Source organism: Acinonyx jubatus, chromosome X (assembly GCF_027475565.1).
Source record: "Acinonyx jubatus isolate Ajub_Pintada_27869175 chromosome X, VMU_Ajub_asm_v1.0, whole genome shotgun sequence".
Lineage (NCBI taxonomy): Eukaryota > Metazoa > Chordata > Mammalia > Carnivora > Felidae > Acinonyx > Acinonyx jubatus.
The window spans coordinates 47,508,419-47,528,049 of NC_069389.1; the positions used below are offsets into that span (position 1 = coordinate 47,508,419).

At 37.5% G+C, this 19,631-nt stretch overlaps 1 protein-coding gene across 1 annotated transcript in view; it reads left to right on the forward strand.

Moving 5' to 3' along the window:
- Nucleotides 1–19,631, forward strand: part of KLF8 (KLF transcription factor 8) — a 91,519-nt gene that overhangs the window by 65,105 nt on the left and 6,783 nt on the right. The gene's annotated exons all lie outside the window — the stretch shown is intronic.

A 19,631-nucleotide genomic window follows, 5' to 3' on the forward strand; every position in this document is an offset into this window, starting at 1 on the left:
TTTATTTTGCATCTCGTTTAAAGCATTTTTCAGCTCCTCCTGACTATTCTTTAGTCCCTTGATCTCTGTAGCAAGAAATTCTCTGCTGTCCTCTATACTGTTTCCAAGCACAGCGATTAATTTTATGACTATTATTCTAAATTCACTTTCTGTTATGTTATTTAAATCCTTTTTGATCAGTTCATTAGCTGTTGTCATTTCCTGGAGATTCTTTTGAGGGGAAATCTTCCGTTTGGTCATTTTGGATAGTCCCTGGAGTGGTGCAGACCTGCAGGGCACTTCCCCTGTGCTGTGGTGTATAACTGGAGTTGGTGGGCGGGGCCGCAGTCAGACCTGAAGTCTGTCCCCACCCCACCAATGGTGCCAGAGTCTGACTGGTGTGTGTCTTCTCTTCCCCTCTCCTAGGGGCGGGATTCACTGTGGGGTGGCGTAGCCCATCTGGGCTACTTGCACACTGCCAGGGTTGTGGTCCTGGGAATCTGGCATATTAGCTGGGGTGGGTAGGCAAGGTGCATGGGGGCAGGAGGGGTAGGCTTAGCTCGCTTCTCCTTAGGTGATCCACTTCAGGAGGAGCCCTGTGGCAGCGAGTGGGGGTCAGACCCACTGCCAGAGTGGTGGTTCCACAGAAGCACAGCATTGGGTGTTTGCGCGGAGCAAGCAAGTTCCCTGGCAAGAACTGGTTCCCTTTGGGATTTGGCTGGGGATGGGCGGGGGAGATGGTGCTGGCTAGCACCCTTGTTCTCTGCCAAACTGAGCTCTGTCATCCCAGGGCTCAGCAACTCTCCCTCCCTTTGTCCTCTAGCCTTCCCGCTTTCTGAGCAGAGCTGATAACTTATGACCTCCTAGATGCTAAGTCCCGCTTGCTGTCGGAACACACTCCGTCCGGCCCCTTCACTTTTGCAAGCCAGACTCGGGGCTCTGCTTGGCCGGCGGGTCGCCCCTCTGCCCCAGATCCCTCCCACCAGTCCGTGGAGTGCACACCGCCTCGCCGCCTTTCCTACCCTCTTCTGTTTACCTCTCGTCTGCACTTGGCTCTGGAGACTCCATTCTGCTAATCCTCTGGCGGTTTTCTAGGTTATTTAGGCAGGTGTAGGTGGAATCTAAGTGATCAGCACGACGCGCGGTGAGCCCAGGGTCCTCCTATGCCGCCATCTTCCCTGTTCCCTCTGCTTGTCTTCTTTTAATAACTGACAGAATATCAGCATAACTAGGGTGTATTGAATACAGTGGTTGGTGGGAGAAACCTTCATGTGCAAGAGTGAAAGGGGGAAGACCACTTAAGAGGCTACTGTAATGATCCAGGCAAAAAAAAAATTATAAAGTCTGACTAGTAGGTTGGGAGTGGATGTGGAGAAAAATGAGTGTATTGAGATGGAAAGGACACTTACAAGTGTCAGATTTCTGTTTGGGGGGGCTGTGTGGACAGAGGTGTCATTTACAGAGATAGGGAGTTTGTCAATGATGAACACAGTAGTGGGAAAATTGCCATGGAATCAAACCTTGGTATTCAACCAAGGTATACTTTTCTCTATTCCTGGTATTCCACAGGTTCTTTAAAACTGAGGTAGCTGCAGAAATGCCTGCTCCATTGATATCCAAAGATTAGAGTTCATTGCAAGGGGCCCAGAGAATAGTATCCCTGTCTCTGGTAGATATTCTCTCAGCAGAAAACCATGAGGTCCATGTTTATTTGGATACCACCTGTAGCATACAGCACAGCTGTTCATCTTCACTGAGCTTACAATTATACAAAGCAAGAGTTGCAGATACAACAATTCTTACTAAACAACTTTCAAGTTCTACTGTTTAAGAATGGGACCACCCAATCACCCTGGCTCAAAATTGATCATTGATTTTTAACATTCTTTTATGATCTCAGTTATTTGTTTCTGAAGTTCTATTATTTCTTTCTTCAAATAGTTCTTTTATTGAGGATGTAGACAATGTATGCCAAAAGCATATATTGTGGAGCTACATTGTCTGAATTTGACTTCCCAGGCTACTATCATTAGCTGAACGTTACTCCACCATTTTCAGCCTTGGTTTTCTTATCTACTATCTGCATATTAATAGTGAAAAACACTTATAATAATATCTGACATACAGTAAACACTCAGCAAATATTAGCTATTATTAAGGTTCTCTCAGTTCCAATCTCACTGCCACACCCCTTAGCCTTTTTGTCTTGATTAATTCTTTTGCCCCTAACTTTGATAAACACTAGTTGACAATTAAAATTGTATATATTTGAGGTAAAGAAAATGGTAATGGAGTAGGAGGACCCTAGGTCACTTTGTCCTATGAACACAGCCAGATAACTATCAAATCAACCTAAATATTCCAGAAATATACCTGAAGACATACAGAACAAATTACACAGCTAAAAAGACAGGGGTCACACCAAAGAAGGTAGGAAGTGTGGTCACGTGATTTAGGAAAAAAACATTGCTGTTGCTGCAAAGGGAAGGGATCCATGCTTTCAACAGAGAAAGTTGAGAGAGGACCACACAGGGGAACACACAAGGAAAATATTTACCCAGTCATTGGCTTGGAAAAAGAAAGGTGCTAAATTTCCTGACTTCATGCAATCAGCAGGGCTTAGAGCTTGGACTTTTAAATGTCAGCAAGCTAGACTGGGATATAGCAGAAGGGCACTGCTCTGCTCCTAGAGAGAAAGAGGGCAAGACACCAAAGGGTAGATAGTATGGAAACAGTGAATTGAAGAGTGCCTGGGGCATTGAGCAGAGATATTATTTTCTTTCCTCAGAACAAGTCCCTGAGAGGTAGTACTCATGGAGATACATTTCCAGGAACAAAGGAGGTGGCATGTGTCACTTCCTCTACCCACCCCTCAGCATAGACACAAAGCCACCTACAGGAAGCAGCACAGTGCAGACATTGGCTGCCTAACTTTCATACACAAAGCCCCATTGTCCCATACACAGGTGGGTCTGCCCTTTACAGTCAAACTTGCCTCAGTCCCTACAAGCAGGCCCCTCCCCCATAAGACTAGCACAAACACCTGCCCACACCACATCTCCTGACCTGAGAGTACTGTAGAGCCTCAGTACCAGTAAAGATGGTGACAGATATCATTTCACAAGCAGACCAAGCACAACTAGTTGAAACGTGGCATATTCAAGCCAGGAACCAAACATTACCAACAGTAGGCAAGGAGAGCCTCAGCAGATGACAGACCTGAAAGATAGAGCAGACAAAATACAAGAACAGTACACATGCAAAACATACCAGAGATACTTGGTGAAGTGCCAAGCCCTCACATTATGTGACCTCTTCATAAGGCCATTACTTTCCTGAGCAGGAAACATAACTGGCTTTTCTAACATACAGAAGAAGGCAGAGACATAGACAAAACTTAAACACAGAGGAATTTATCCCAAAATAAAGAAATAGATAAGGTTAAACCCAGAGATCTAAGTGAAACAGATATAAGTAAAATGCCTGATTTAAAGCAACAATGATAAGGATACACAATGGGCTTGAGAAAAGTATACAAACCATCAGTGAGACACTTATGACAGAGACAAAGAGTTAAAAAAAGAATCAATTAGAGATGAAAAGTGCAATAAATGAGATTAAAAACATGCTTGATGCAATGAACAGCAGGATGGAAGAAGCAGAGGAATGAATTAGTGACCTAGATGACAAAGTAATGGAAAGTAATGAAGCTGAACAAAAGAGAAGAATTATACAACATGTGAGTAGACTTAAGAACTCAGTGACTCTGTCAAATGTAATAATATTTGTACTATAGGAGTCCCAGAAGAAGCAAAGAGAGACATGGAAGTAGAAAATTTATTTGAAGAAATAATAGCTGAAAAAATCCCTAATCTGGGGACAGAAACACATATCCAGATCCAGGAGGCACAGAGAATTCCCACCAGAATCAACAAGAACAGGCTAACCCCAAGACATATTGTAATTAAATTTGCAAAATATAATGACAAAGAAAAAATATTAAAAACAGCAAGACAAAAGAGGTCCTTAAACTACAAGGAAAACCCATAAGAATAGCCAGGGATTTCTCAACAGAAACCTGGCAAGCCAGATGGGAATGGAATGGTATATGCAAAGTACTAAATGGGAAAAATCTGAAGCCAAGAATACTCCATCCAGGAATACTATCATTCATAATAGGAGTGGTAAAAGTTTCTGATATAAAAACTGAATAGCTCCATGCAAAGAATGAAATTTGAACACTTTCTTGCACCATACAAAAAATTAAGTCAAAATGGATTAAAGACATAAATGTAAGACAGGAAATCATTAAAATCCTAGAGAAGAACACAGGTAATAACATCTTTGACATTGGCAATACCAACTTTTTACTAGATATGCCTCATGAGGTGAGGGAAACAAAAACAAAAATAAATTACTGCCACTTCATCAAAATGAAAAGCATCTCACAGTAAAGGAAACAAACAAGCAAAATAACCTAAAAGGCCACCTATGGAATGGGATAAAATTTTTGCAAATAACATGTCTGGTAAAAGGTTACTGTCCAAAATATATAAAGAACTTAAAATAGTCAACATAAAACACACAAGTAATCCAGATAAAATATAGCCAGAAGGCATGAATAGATATTTTTCCAAAGAACACAGAAGATGGCCAGTGGAAATATGAAAATATGCTCAACATCACTGATCATCAGAAATACAAATCAAAACTACAATGAGATACCACCTCACACATTTCATAATGGCTAAAATTAACAACACAGCAAATAATAGGTGTTGGTAAGGATGTGGAAAAAGGGAAATCTTCTTGCACTGTTGGTGGGAATGCAAACTGGTGCAGCCACTCTGGAAAAGTGTGGATCTTCCTCAGAGTGTTAAAGATAGAACTACCCTATGATCCAGCAATGCACTACTAAGCATTTATGTAAAAAATACACAAATACTTATTTGAAGGGATACATGCATTCTAATGTTTATAGCAGCATTATCAACAATAGCCAAATTATGGAAAGAGCCCAAATGTCCTTTGACTGATGAATGGATAAAGAAGATGTGGTATGTATAATATAAAGCCAATATTACTCAGCCATCAAAAAGAATGAAATCTTGCCTTTTGCAGTAATGTGGATGAAGCTAAAGAGTATTATGGAAAGTGAAATATGACATATTTCACTCATATATTTCCACATATATATTTACTCATATGTGGGATTTAAAAATCAAAACAATCATGGGAGAAAAGAAGAGAAAAAGCAAACCAAGAAAACAACTTTTAACCATAGAGAGCAAACTGATGTTTACCAGAGGGCAGGTGGGTGGGAATTTGGGTTAAACTGGTGATGGGGATTAAGGAGTGCACTTGTTGTGAAGAGCACTTGGCATTGTTTGGAAGTGTTGAATAACTGAATTATGCACCTGAAACTAATATTATACTATATGTTAACTAACTGGAATTTAAATTTAAAAAAGAAGCTTATGGGAATAGCTGCATGCTTAGCACATGGAAAACCCACTGTGTGTAAACTTTCTGTCGAGTAATATCTGCTTTCATTAAGATATAAGTTATGTGTAGAAAGATATGATAGTATCAGTATGCTTAACTAGTTGGAATTATCATGTGTATAATGCATCCTTCAACTAATGTCTTCTTTGAGTAAGATACAGGTGTTTGTAAATGTATGTGTAGAAGCATATGGGAATAGCTGCATGCTTAACACTCTGAAACCATGCTATGTATAATCTGTCTTTCAAGTATCATCTTATTTCATTAAAGTTTCTACACATACGTGTAAAGGCATATGGGAATAGTCATATGCTTAACTCTTTGAAACTACTTTGTATATAAATCATCATTCAAGTAACTTCTTTCATTGATATAGATGTGTTTATAAATGTATGTGTAGAAGCATGTGGGAATAGACCTATTCTTTCTTGAATGAAACTAGGTAGCGTATAATGTATATTTCAAGTAACACCTTCTTTCATTAAGATATACATGTTTGTAAACATATGTTAGAAGCATATAGGAAGATCCCTGTCCTTATCTCACTGAAACTACACTGTGTATAATCCCTCATTCAAATAACATTTTATTTAATTAACATGTGTGTTTATAAATGGATGAAATAGAAGTACAAGGGAAGAGCCTGGTGCTTCACACATTGAAATTACAATGTGTATATACAAATGGAATACTACGTGGCAATGAGAAAGAATGAAATATGGCCTTTTGTAGCAACATGGATGGAACTGGAGAGTGTTATGCTAAGTGAAAATAAGCCATACATAGAAAGATACCATATGTTTTCACACTTATATAGGTCCTAAGAAACTTAACAGAAGTCCATGGGGGAGGGGAAGAAAAAAAAGAAGTTAGAGAAGGAGAGAGCCAAAGCATAAGAGACTCTTAAAAACTAAGAACAAACAGAGGGTTGATGGGGGTGGGAGGGAGGGGAGGGTGGTTGATGGGTATTGAGGAGGGCACCTTTTGGGATGAGCACTGGGTGTTGTATGGAAACCAATTTGACAATAAATTTCATATTAAAAAAAAGAAAAAAGAAATTACAATGTATAAACTGTCATCTAAGTAACATCTTCTTTCAGTAATATAAACCCACTAATAACTGACCCCATAACCCTAGGTATAAACCTTAACACTAACCTTAACTCCCAATAACTAAACCTAAACCTAAATCCTAACCTCTATCCCTAACCTTAAACTTAACCCTAAATATAAACCTCTGGTTTTAGAGGGTTATAGTTTTGTAAACTATAGTATACCAGGAACATACACTTACCCTGACCCTAAACCTAACCCTAACCCTATATCTGAGAAGAAAAAAAAAATGGAATGTATATGTGTATACACACACACACACACACACACACACACACAATGGAATATTACTCAGCGATTTAAAAAAAAAAAAAAGAATGAAATCTTGCCATTAGCAATGACATGGATGGAGATAGAGCAGTGTATGCTAACTGAAATGAGACAGTCACAGAAAGAAAAATAACATGTGATTTAGAATTTAAGAAACAAAACAAATGAGAAAAGGGGGGAAAAAGAATGAGAGGCAAACCCAGAAACAGACCATTAACCATAGATCAAAAACTAATGGTTACCAGAAGCGAGTTGGGTAGGGATATGTTTTAAATAGGTGATAAGGATTAAGAAGTACACTTGTTATGATGAACACCAGGTGTTCTATGTAAGCGTTGAATCACTATTTTATACACCTGAAAAAATATTACAAATATGGTAACTAACTGGAATTTAAATAAAAACACTAAAAAGAATTTCCCAGGCAAACAAAAATTAAAGCAGTTCAGGACAACTAAAAGAGGCATGCAGGAAATATTAAGGGAACTTGTTGAGTGCAAAGGAGAGGCCAAAAGTGACAGAGACAAGAAAGAATTAGAGAAAATCTCTATAAACAATGACAAAATAAGTAAAATGGCACTAAATACACTCCTATCAATAATTACTTTGAATTTAAATGGACTAAACACTCCAAGAAAAGACAAAGAGTGTCAGAATGGATTTAAAAAACCACAAGACCCATCTATTTGTTGCCAACAAGAGACTCATTTTAGACCTAAAGACACCTTCAGACTGAAAATGAGGGCATGAAGAAAATTTATTGTGCAAATGGGTGTCAAAAGAAGGCCAAAGTATCAATACTTATATTAGACTAACTACATGTACAACAAAGACTGCAACAAGGAACAAAAAAGGGGAATATATAAAGATAAAAAGAAGACAATACAACAAGAAGATATAATCATTGTAAATATTTACGCACCCAACATGAGAGCACCCGGATATATAAAATAATTAATAACAAATATAAAAAAACTAATTTAAAATAATACAATAACAGTAGGGAACTTTATTTATTTTATTTTTAATATGAAATTTATTGTCAAATTGGTTTCCATACAACACCCAGTGGTCATCCCAACAGGTGCCCTCCTCAATGCCCATCACCCACTTTCCCTTCCCTCCCACCCCCCATGAACCCTCAGTTTGTTCTCAGTTTTTAAGAGTCTCTTATGTTTTGGCTTCCTCCCTCTCTAACCTCTTTTTTTTTGTTTTCTTCCCCTCCCCCATGGTCTTCTGTTAAGTTTCTCAGGATTCACATAAGAGTGAAAACATACATTACCTGTCTTTCTCTGTATGACTTACTTCACTTAGCATAACACTCTCCAGTTCTCTCCACGTTGCTACAAAAGGCCAGATTTCATTCTTTCTCATCGCAAAGTAGTATTCTATTGTATATATAAACCACAACTTCTTTATCCGTTCATCAGTTGATGGACATTTAGACTTATCAGGGAAATACAAATCAAAACCACACTGAGACATCACCTCACGCCAGTCAGAGAGGCTAAAATGAACAAATCAGGAGACTACAGATGCTGGCGAGGATGTGGAGAAACGGGAACCCTCTTGCACTGTTGGTGGGAATGTAAACTGGTGCAACTGCTCTGGAAAACAGTGTGGAGGTTCCTCACAAAATTAAAAATAGATCTACCCTATGACCCAGCAATAGCACTGCTAGGAATTTACGCAAGGGATACAGGAGTGCTGATGCATAGGGGCACTTTTACCCTAATGTTTATGGCAACACTTTCAACAATAGCCAAATTATGGGAATACTAGGGAACTTTAACTCCCCACTTACATAAATGGACAGAAGAACTAAACAGAAAATCAACAAACAATGGCTTTTAATGACAAACTGTACCAGATGGACTACCAGATACATTCAGAACATTCCATCCTAGAACAACAGAATACACATTCTTTTCAAGTGCATTTGGAACATTCTCCAGAATAGATCAATATTAGAACACCAAACAGACCTCAACAAATAAAAAAAAAAATGTAAACCATACCATACAACTTTTCTGATGACAATGGTATGAAACTAGAAATCAACCATAAAAAAAACTATAGAGAGAACACAAATACATGCAGGTGAAACAACATGCTACGTAGCAATAAGTGGGTCAATCAGACAATGAAAGAATAAACTTAAAAGTACACAGAAACAAATGAAAGTGAAAACACAATGGTCCCAAAGCTTTAAGGTGCAGCAAAAGCAGTGTTAAAAGGAAAGTATATAGCAATACAGGCCTATCTCAGAAGCAAGAAAAATTTCAAACAGTCCAACCTTACACCTAAAGGAGCTACTAAAAGAACAACAAAAACAAAACAAATAAAAACAAAAACAAAGCCTAAGCTACCATAAGGAAGGAAATAATAAAGATTAGAGAAGAAATAAATGATATAGAAGCTAAAAATAAAAACAATAGAAAAGATCAATGAAATAAAGACTTAGTTCTTTTACAAGTTAATGAAAAAGATAAGCCTCTAGCCAGACTCATCAAAAAGAGAAAGGACCCAATTAAATAAAATCACAAATGAGAGAGTAGAAATAACAATCAACACCACAGAAATACAAACCATTATAAAATAATTTTATGAAAATGATATGCTAAAAAAAACTGGACAACCTGGAAGAAATGGATGATTTCCTAAAAACATAAACTACCAAAACTGAAACAGTAAGAAATAGACAACTTGAACAGACAAATAACCAGAAAAATAGTTGAATCAGTAATCAAAGACTGCCAACAAACAAAACTCCAGGACCAGGTGGCTACACAGGAAAATTATACCAAACATTTAAGAAGAGCTAATACCTATTTTCCATAAACTATTCCAAAATTAACAGAAAAGGATAGAAGACTTCCAAATTCATTTTATGAGGAAAGCATTACCCTGTTACCCAAACCAGAAAAAGACACCAATTATAAAAAGGGAACTAAAGGAGAATACCCTTAATAAACACAGATGCAAAAATTCTTAGTAAAATACTAGCAAGCCAAATCCAACAATACATTAAAAATTATTCACCACAATCACGTGGGATTTATTCCTGGGTTACAATGCTGGCTTGATATTTGCAAATCAACCAATGTGATACACCACATTAATAAATCAAATTATAAGAACCATACCACCATTTCGATAGATGCTGAAAAAAACATTTGACAAACTACAACATCCATTCATGATAAAAACCCTCAGCAAGGTAGGATAAGAGAGAGCATATCTCAACATAATGAAGGACATCTATGAAAGACCCACAACTAATATTATCCTCAATACGGAAAAAATCAGAGCTTTTCCTCTACAATCAAGAAAAAGACACTGCTGTCAACTAACACCACTGTTATTTAACATAATACTGGAAGTCTTAGCCACAGGAATCAGGCAACAAAAAGAAATAAAATGCATTGAAATCAGCACGGAGGAAGTAAAACTTACACTCTTTGCAGATGATATGGTAGTCTATATAGAAAACCTGAAAGTCTCCACCAAAAATTGCTAGAACTGATAAATGAATTGTGCAAAGTTTTAGGATACAAAATCAATATACACAAATCTATTGCATTTTTATCCAACAATAATGAATCAACAGAAAGAGAAATTAACAAAACGGCACATTTACAACTGCACCAAAATCAATAAGAAACATAGGAATAAATGTAACCAAAGAGATTAAAGACCCATATTCTGAAAAGTGTAAATACTCATGAAAGAAATAGAAAATGACACAAATAAATGAAAATAAATTCCATGCTCATGGATTGAAAGAACAAATATTGTTAAAAATTACACTACACAAAGAAATCTACACATTTCATAAAATTTATTTCAAAATTAAAACAGCATTTTTCAGAGTTAGAACAAAGATTCCTAAAATTTGTATGGAACCACACAAGACCCCAAATAGTGAAAGCACCCTTGAAAAAGAAAAGTTTGATGCATCACAATTCTGAACTTCAAGTTATATTAAAAAGCTTTAGTAATCAAAAAAGTATGGTACTGGCACAAAAATGGACACTTAGATGTAACAGAACAAAAGACCCAGAAATGAACGCACAACTATATGGCCAACTGATCCTCAAAGAAGTAGGAAAGAATATTAAATGGGATCAAGAATGTGTCTTCAACAAATGGTGTTGGGAAAACTGGACAGTAACATGCAAAATAATAAAAGTGGACCACTTTCTTACACCATACAAACAATAAATTCAAAATGGATTAAAGGCCTAAATGTGAGAACTGAAACCATAAAAATCCTAGAGAAGAACACAGGCAGTGACTTCTTTGATATTGGCCAATGAAATTTATTTCTAGATATCTCTCCTAACACAAGGAAACAAGAGCAAAAAATACACTGTTAAGACTATATCAAAATAAAAAGCTTCTGCACAACTAAGTAAAAAATCAATAAAAAAAGAAGGTAACCTATAGAATGGGAGAAGATATTTGCAAATGACATATCTGATAAAGGGTTAGTATCCAACATTCATAAAGAATTTATACAATTAATCACCTAAGCAAGGAATAATCCAGTTAAAAAATGGGCAGAATACATGAATAAATATTTTTTCCAAAGAATACATACAGATGGCCACCAGACACATGAAAAGATACTCAACATCACTTATAATCAGGGAATCAAAACCATGATGAGACATATCACCTTACACCAATCAGAATGGCTAAAATCAACAATACAAGAAACAACACGTGTTGGCGAGGATGTGGAGAAAAAGGAACACTTGTGTACTGTTGGTGGGAATGCACACTGGTGCAGCCACTCTGGAACACAGTATGGAGGTTCTTCAAAAATTAAAAATAGAATTACCCTATGGCCCAGCAATTGCACTACTAGGTATCTACACAATGAATACAAAAATACTAACTGAAATTAATGCATGCACCCTGATCTTATAGCAGCATTATCTACAAGAGCCACATTATGGAAACAGCCCAAGTGTCCACTGACTACTGAATGGATAAATAATATGTAGTGTGTGTGTGTGTGTGTGTGTGTGTGTGTGTATTCACACACATATACAATGTAATATTACTGAGTCTTAGAATGATATCTTGCCATTTGTAATGATGTGGATGGAGCTAGAAAGTATTATGCTAAGCAAAGTCAGTCAGTCAGAGAAAGGCAAATACCATAGGATTTCATTCATATGTGGAATTTAAGAAACAAAACAATCCAGCACAGGGAAAAAATGAAAAAACATACTCAACTGTAGAGAACAAAGTGATTGTTACGAGAAGGGAGGTGGGTGAGGGGATGTTAAATAGGTGATGGGAATTAAGGAGTGCACTTGTGATGAGCAATAGTTGTAGGGAAGTGTTGAATCACTGTATTGTATACCTGGAACTAACATTACAACTGTGTGTCAAGTAACTTGAATTTAAATAAAAACTTGAAAAACAAATAAAATTGTATATATTTAATATATGCAATTTTGTGATATGATATATGTATACATTGTGAAATATACACCACAATCAAGTTAATTAACATATTCCTTACCTCATAGTTACTTTCTTGGTGATGGAAACACCTAAGTTCTACACTCTTAGCAAACTTCAAGTATACAGTACAACATTGTTAACTATAGTCAAATGGTTTTCCATTAGATCTCCAGGACTTATGTATCCTGCAAAACTAACACTTTGTACCATTTATCAACATCTCACCATACACCCCACCAGCCACTAGCAATCACCATACTTTTTTAAATATATATTTTATTTTATTTTAAATTGCAGTATAGTTAATATTCCATGTTATATTGGTTTCAAGTGTACAAAATAGTGATTCAACAACAATATACATCACACAAGCCTAATCACAACAGGTGCACTCCTTAATTCCCATTACACCTTTTACTCACACAAACCCATCTCCCCTCTGGTAACCATCAGTTTGTTCTCTGTAGTTAAGAGTTTGTTTCTTGGCTTGCCTCTCTCTTTCTCCTTTTGCCCTTTACTTTCTTAAATTCCACATATGAATGAAATCATATAGTATGTGTCTTTCTCTGGCTTATTTCACAACAGATGTATATGTTGTTATATATTTATTGCTGGTTATTGGGGTGCTCAAGTGTTATATTTCTTCCTGTTTTAGTTTTGGTAGTTTATATGTTTCTAGAAGTTTATTCATCCCTTCCAACTTGTCCAATTTGCTGGCATGTAGTTTTTCATAATATTGTCTTATAATGGTTTGTATTTCTGTGGTGTTGGTTATTATTTCTCTTCTCTCATTTGTGATTTTATTTATATGTGTCTTTTGCATTTTCTTCTTGATAACTCTGTCTAGGAGTTTGTCAATTTTATTAATTTTTTCAAAGAACCACATCCTCATTTTATTTATCTCTTTTTTTCTATATCATTTATTTCTGCTCTAATTTTTATTATTTCATTCCTTCTACTGGCTTTGGGCTTTGTTCTTTTTCTAGCTTTTTTAGGTATAAGGTTAGATTGTTTACTTGAGATTTTTCTTCTTGCAGTAACCCTGTATTGCTATATATTTCCCTCTTAGGACCACTTTTGCTGCATCTCAGTATTTGGAGCATTGTGTTGTCATTTTCATGTGTTTCCCTGTCTGTTTTTTTTATTCTTCTTTTATTTTCTGGCTGACCCATTCATTGTTTAGTAGCATGTTGTGTAACCTTTTGTATTTTTTATCTTTCCAGATTTTGTTGTAATGTACTTCTAGTTTCATAAGAGTTGTAGTCAAAAAAATGGTCCATGGTATTATTTCAATCTTTCTGTATTTGTTGAGGCCTATTGTGTGACCTAATGTATAATCTGTTCTGCATAATGTTCCCTGTGCACTTGAAAAGATTGTGTATTCTACTGTTTTAAGAAGGAATGTTCTGAATATATCTGTTAAGTCCATCTGGTCCAGTGTGTCATTCAAAACCATTGATTCTTTGTCGATTTTCTGTTTATTTGATCTGTCCATTGATGTAAGTGAGGTGTTAAAAATTATTATATTATTGTCAATAAGTTCCTTTATGTTTATCATTAATTGTTTTATATATTTGGGTGATCCCATATCAAGTGCATAAATATTTCCAATTGTATATCTTCTTGCTTGATTTCCTCTTTATGATTATATAGTGGCATTATTTGTCTCATGTTAGTATTTGTTTTAAATTCTAGTTTGTCTGATGTATTACTACTCTTTCTTTTGACACCCATTTGTACGAAAAATGCCTCTCCTTCCCCTCACTTTCAATCTTTAGGTGTCTTAAGGTCTACAATGCATCTCTTGTAGGAAGCATAGAGATGGGTCTTTTTAACATTTATTCTGACATCCTATGTCTTTTGATGGAGCATTTATTCCATTTACATTCAAATCAATTACTGATAGATATGGATTTAGTATCATTTTGTTACATCTTTTGATATTGTTTCTGAAGATTTTCTTTTTCTAATCCTTTCTGGTCTTTGTCACTTTTGGTCTCTCCTTTTCACTCAAAGAGTTCCCTTTAATATTTCCTGCATGGATGGTTTTGTGGTCATGAACTCCTTTAGTTTTTATTTTTCAGGGAAACTATTTATCTCTCCTCCTATTCTGAATGATAACCTTGCTAAATCAGGCATTCGGCTCCAGATTTTTTCCCATTCAGCACTTTGAATATACCATGCCATTCACTTCTACCTTGCTCCTATTTTTGTTGAGAAATCTCCAGATAGCCTTATGTGTCTTTCTTTTATGTTAAGGAATTATTTTGTCTTCCTACTTTTAAGATTTTTCTTTATCACATTTTGCAAATTTAATTACAAAATGTCTTGTTAATGACCTGCTTTTGTTGATTTTGATGGGAGTTATCTGCCTCCTGTATCTGGTTGTCTGTTTCCTTCCCCAGAGTAGGGAAGTTTTCAGCTATTAATTTCTTCAAATAAATTTTGTGTCCCCCCCTTTTTTTCTGTGCTTCATCTTGGACTTTTATAATAGGGATGTTATTATGTGCGATGGAGTCTCTGAATTCCCTAAATCTGTTCCCATGTTTCATAATTCTTCCTTCTCTCTTTTGGTTAGCTTAATTGCTTTCCATTACTTTGTCTTCTAGGTCTATAATTCACTCCTCTGCTTCTTCCAGCCTGCTCTCCCTTGCATCATGGGTATTTCTAATCCTGTTTATTGCACTTTTCATCTCTGATTGATTCTTTTTTAAGTCTTTTATCTTTATAGTAATGGTCTCACTGATCTCTTGTATACTTTTCGCAAGCTCAGTGTGTATCTTTATGATTGGTGCTGTTAATTCTCCATCGGGCATGTTACTTATATCTGTTTCCCTTATATCTTTCCCCATGGCCTCTTCTTGTTCCTTCATTTGGGATAAATTCCTCCATCTTTGCATTTTTTTTAAGTCTCTGCCTTATTCTTTGTATTAGAAAAGCCACTTATGTCTCCTGTTTCTGAAAATAATGACCTTAGGAAGAGGTCATGTAGTGCTCAGAGACTGGTACTTCAAGGAGTGTCTCTGGTGTTTGCTGCATGCACTCTGCTATTGTGTCTTGGCTGCTTTATCCTTCAGGCCAGTTGTCTTCACAGACTTTTCTTGCCTACTGTGGGAACTGTTTGGTCCTTGGCCTGAATGTGGTGAGTTTTAACTTGTTATGCTCTGGTGTGCTTATGAAATGAGACCTGTCACCATCTCCTCAGAAATGGGGCCATGCAGACCTCTCTGGTCGGAAATGTGTTGTGGGCAGCTGTTTGTGCTGGTCTTAGGGAGAAGTCTGCTGCACTCGGTTCAGGTAAGCATAACTGAGAAGGGCTGTCCCATTAGAGTGCAGGGGTGTGGGGCCTGGTGTATGCAAATTAGGCAGCCAGTGTCAGCACTGAACTGTTTCCAGCAGGTCGCTCTGTTTATGCTGAGGGGAATAGGAGGGAAATGGCACCAGCCAGCTCCCTTTTTCCCAGAGAGATGTCTCTGGGAAAGGTGCCACTCAGGGACACACTCAGAAGAGTGAATTGTCTTCACTTCATGTGCCTGAGGCACTCTTCAGATTGCTGTTTCCATACTGTCTCCCACTGGGTTATTATTTGCCTGCTTACTCTCTTGGAGCTGTGAAGTGCCTTCTGGGCTCTATCCCATCCAAGTTTGCTATCCTTTAAAACTACAAGTTTTAAGCTCTATTGATTGCAAGAACTCAGGAATTTCAGCCCCCCCTCCCCCGCTTTACCAAGACAGTGGCTTTGGGAAGCACTCATTCTTGTGCATTCCCTTGTGATCTCCTCTGGTTGTATTCATGGGACAAGGTGATCTTAGGGTCCTCCTACTCCATCGTCATCTTTTCCCCAACTTATTAGTGGTTTTTGATATATAGTTACCATTAGGTTTGTGTATAGCCTCTTCTGCATATAGTGGTCTATATTAAGTTGATTGTCATTTAAATTTGAACCCATTTTTCATTCCTCCCCTCCCCATGTTTTGGGTAAATGTTTTTATATTTTACATCCTTTTATTTTGTGAGTTTGTTGACCCATTTTTTACAAAAATATTCATTTTTATTGTTTTTGTGTTTCCTACCTTCAGACTGTCACTTTTGATCTTTTTTTTTTCCACTCAAAGAATCCCCTTTAATATTTATTGCAGGGCTGGTTTAGTGCTCAGGAACTTCTTTAGTATTTGTTTGCCTGAAAAACTCTTTATCTCTCCTTCTATTCTGAATGGTAGCTTTGCTGGACAGAGTGTTCTTGGCTGCGTATTTTTTTCCATTCAGCAGTTTGAATATATCATGCCACTCCCTTCTGACTTGCAAAGTTTCTGTTAAAAATATCTTCTGCCTTATAGGTTCCCCTTGTCACTTATTGTCTTCTTTTGTCTTGCTGCCTTAAAAATGTTTCTTTATAACTTATTTTTGCCAACTTAATTACTACATGTCTTGGTTTGGGTCTGCCTTTGTTGATTTTGATGGCAGTTCTCTGTGCTTCCCTGATCTGGATACCTGTTTCCTTCCCCAGATTAGTGAAATTTTCAACTATTATTTCCTCAAATAAATTTTCTGTCCATTCTCTCTCTCTCTTATTTTTCTGGGACTCCTATTATATGAATGTTATTATGTCTGATGTAGTTGCTGATTTCCCTAACTCTTATTTTGCATAATTCTTTTTTCTTTCTTCTGTTCATCTTGATTAGAGTAATGGTACTGTATATTCTAGTTCACTAATATGTTCCTTTCCTTTTTCCAGCTTGCTGTTAATTCCATCAAGTGTGTTTGTCATTTTGTGTATTGGCCCTTTTATCTCTGTTATGGTATTCCTCATTTCAATGTTAAGGGTCTCACTCATGTCTTCCACTCTTTTCTCAAACCCATTGGGTTTCCTTATGATCATTACTTTAGATGATCTTTCAGGCATGTTACTTATATTGGTTTTGCTTAGGTCTCTGGCTGTGTCCTCATCCTTTTCTTTCATTTGGAATAAATTTCTCTTTCTTTTCATTTTGTCTAAGTCTCTTTGTTTCCGTGTGTTAAGAAAGTTATGCCACCTGTTCTTGAGGGTAATGGCTTTATGAAGAAGTCCTGTAGTGCCCTGTTCTGTGGTGGCTCCGGTTCCCCAAGTGCTCACACTTCCCAAAGTGTCTCCATTGTTGGCTGTTTGTGTTCTGCTGTTTTGTCCTGACGACTTTATCCCTCAGGCCAGTCATCTGTAGAGGCTATCTTGTCTACTGTGGTGTTATGGGAAGTGTTTGGTCCATGACCTAAATGTGGTGCTTTTTAACTAGTTGTGCTTTGGTCTGTTTGTGAAATGAGACCTTTTGCCACTGCTGCTGAAACTGAGTCTCTACAAAACTCCCAAGTTGGGAGACACAACTTGAGCAGAGTTTTGAGGCAGTCTTCTGGGGGAGGGCAGCCACTGTTCTGGGACTGAGGCAAGCTAGACTTGGAGTAGCGGTTCCACCAGAACATGGGGTGGGGAGACTTGGTACAAGCAGGTGAGGTAGAGAGTACAGACAATGTGCTGGTTTCCACAGGTTGCCCTGTGCTTATGCTAAAGGACAAGGGAGGGAAATGGCACCAGCCAGTTCCTTTGTTCCTAGAAGGGTCTCTCCATAAACACTGCCTGTCTTGGATATGCTCTGAGATGAGTAAATAACCTCCCCACTCTGTGCCCCTGGCACTTCTCTGTTAGAAGTTTCCATGCTGTATGTCCATTGTTGTGTGTGTGTGTGTGTGTTTGTGTGTTTCTTTATTTGCCTGCCTTCTCTCCAGAAGCCACTATGTCCTCCAGGCTCTAACCCATCCAAGCCCACTGACCTTTAAAACTCTAGGCTTTAAGCCCTGCTCATTGTGAGAACTCATGAAATTCAGTCCCTCTTTCTTTCTAAGCAATTGATATGGGGATTTTTTTCCCCTGTGTGCTCCACTTTCTGTTAGTCTGACTCTTGCCCCTCTCCGTAACTGTGGCTCCCTCTCCACCACAGCGGCCACAATATGTTTCTCTCCCAAACTCTCTTTTCACTTCCTACCTTCTTCAATGTGGCATCTTCTCTATCATTAGTTGTGGAGTTTGTTCTGCCAGTCTTCAGGCCGATTTCTCGGGTATTTAGGATGATTTGGTAGTTATCAAGTTGCATTCATGGGACAAGGTGGGCCTAGGGTCCTCCTACTCTATCACCATCTTCCAACCACCAATCTCCCTGTGCCTATATAAAAATTTTTATTATAAGATACATCATGATTTTAAAAACATTCAAACAATACAGAAATATGGGGAAAAAAGGAAAGGTCACTTTTCTACTATTCTCATCCTTATTTTCTATATATCCACTCACTGTTAATCATTTCTCATGATTTACACTTAAGTGTATTGGTACTGCCTTTATTCTGAGTATATACATATGTGGTGTGTGATCCATACACCATAATGGGGGTCATACGGTGTTAATGTTTTTTATATTACTTCATAAAATATTTAAGTTTATTTATTTATTTGGAGAGAGACAGAGAGAGCAGGGGAGGGGAAAAGAGAAAGGTAGAGAGAGAACTCCAAGCAGTCTCTGTGCTGTCAGCACAGAATCTGTGCTGAACTCATGAACCTGGGGTCAAACTCACAAACTGTGAGATGATGATCTGAGCCAAAACCAAGAATCAGATACTTCACCTACTGAGCCACCTTGTTGCCCCTTTCATTTAGCTTTCTTTATGGAGTATACATATCCCATATACAATCCAGATGCAACATAAGGATACTAAGCATGGAGCTATTTCAAAAAGTTTGATGAGCTTCTTCCAACGCCATTCCATGCCCTTGAGTTTCTGACCTTACACAGAAGGCCTGTAGCCTTAGCTGAGGGCCTATTCTAGTGAATCACATTGTGTCTGTGTATATGGCTTTATTTTTGAGTATATATTAGGATATATTAGAAGAGAGGATATAGTTACTATAATGTGGTATGGTAGAAAGCGTCAGAGACCTGGGTTTGCATCCACTTTTTTTTTTTCAACTTTTTTTTAAATTTATTTTTGGGACAGAGAGAGACAGAGCATGAATGGGGGACGGGCAGAGAGAGAGGGAGACACAGAATCGGAAACAGGCTCCAGGCTCTGAGCCATCAGCCCAGAGCCCGACGCGGGGCTCGAACCCACGGACCGCGAGATCGTGACCTGGCTGAAGTCGGACGCTTAACCGACTGCGCCACCCAGGCGCCCCTGCATCCACTTTTTATTGTTCACTGTGATTAAAAAAAAAAAGATGTCTCAAACATCCCGTGAGGTATTTCTATCCCCTTTTAAAG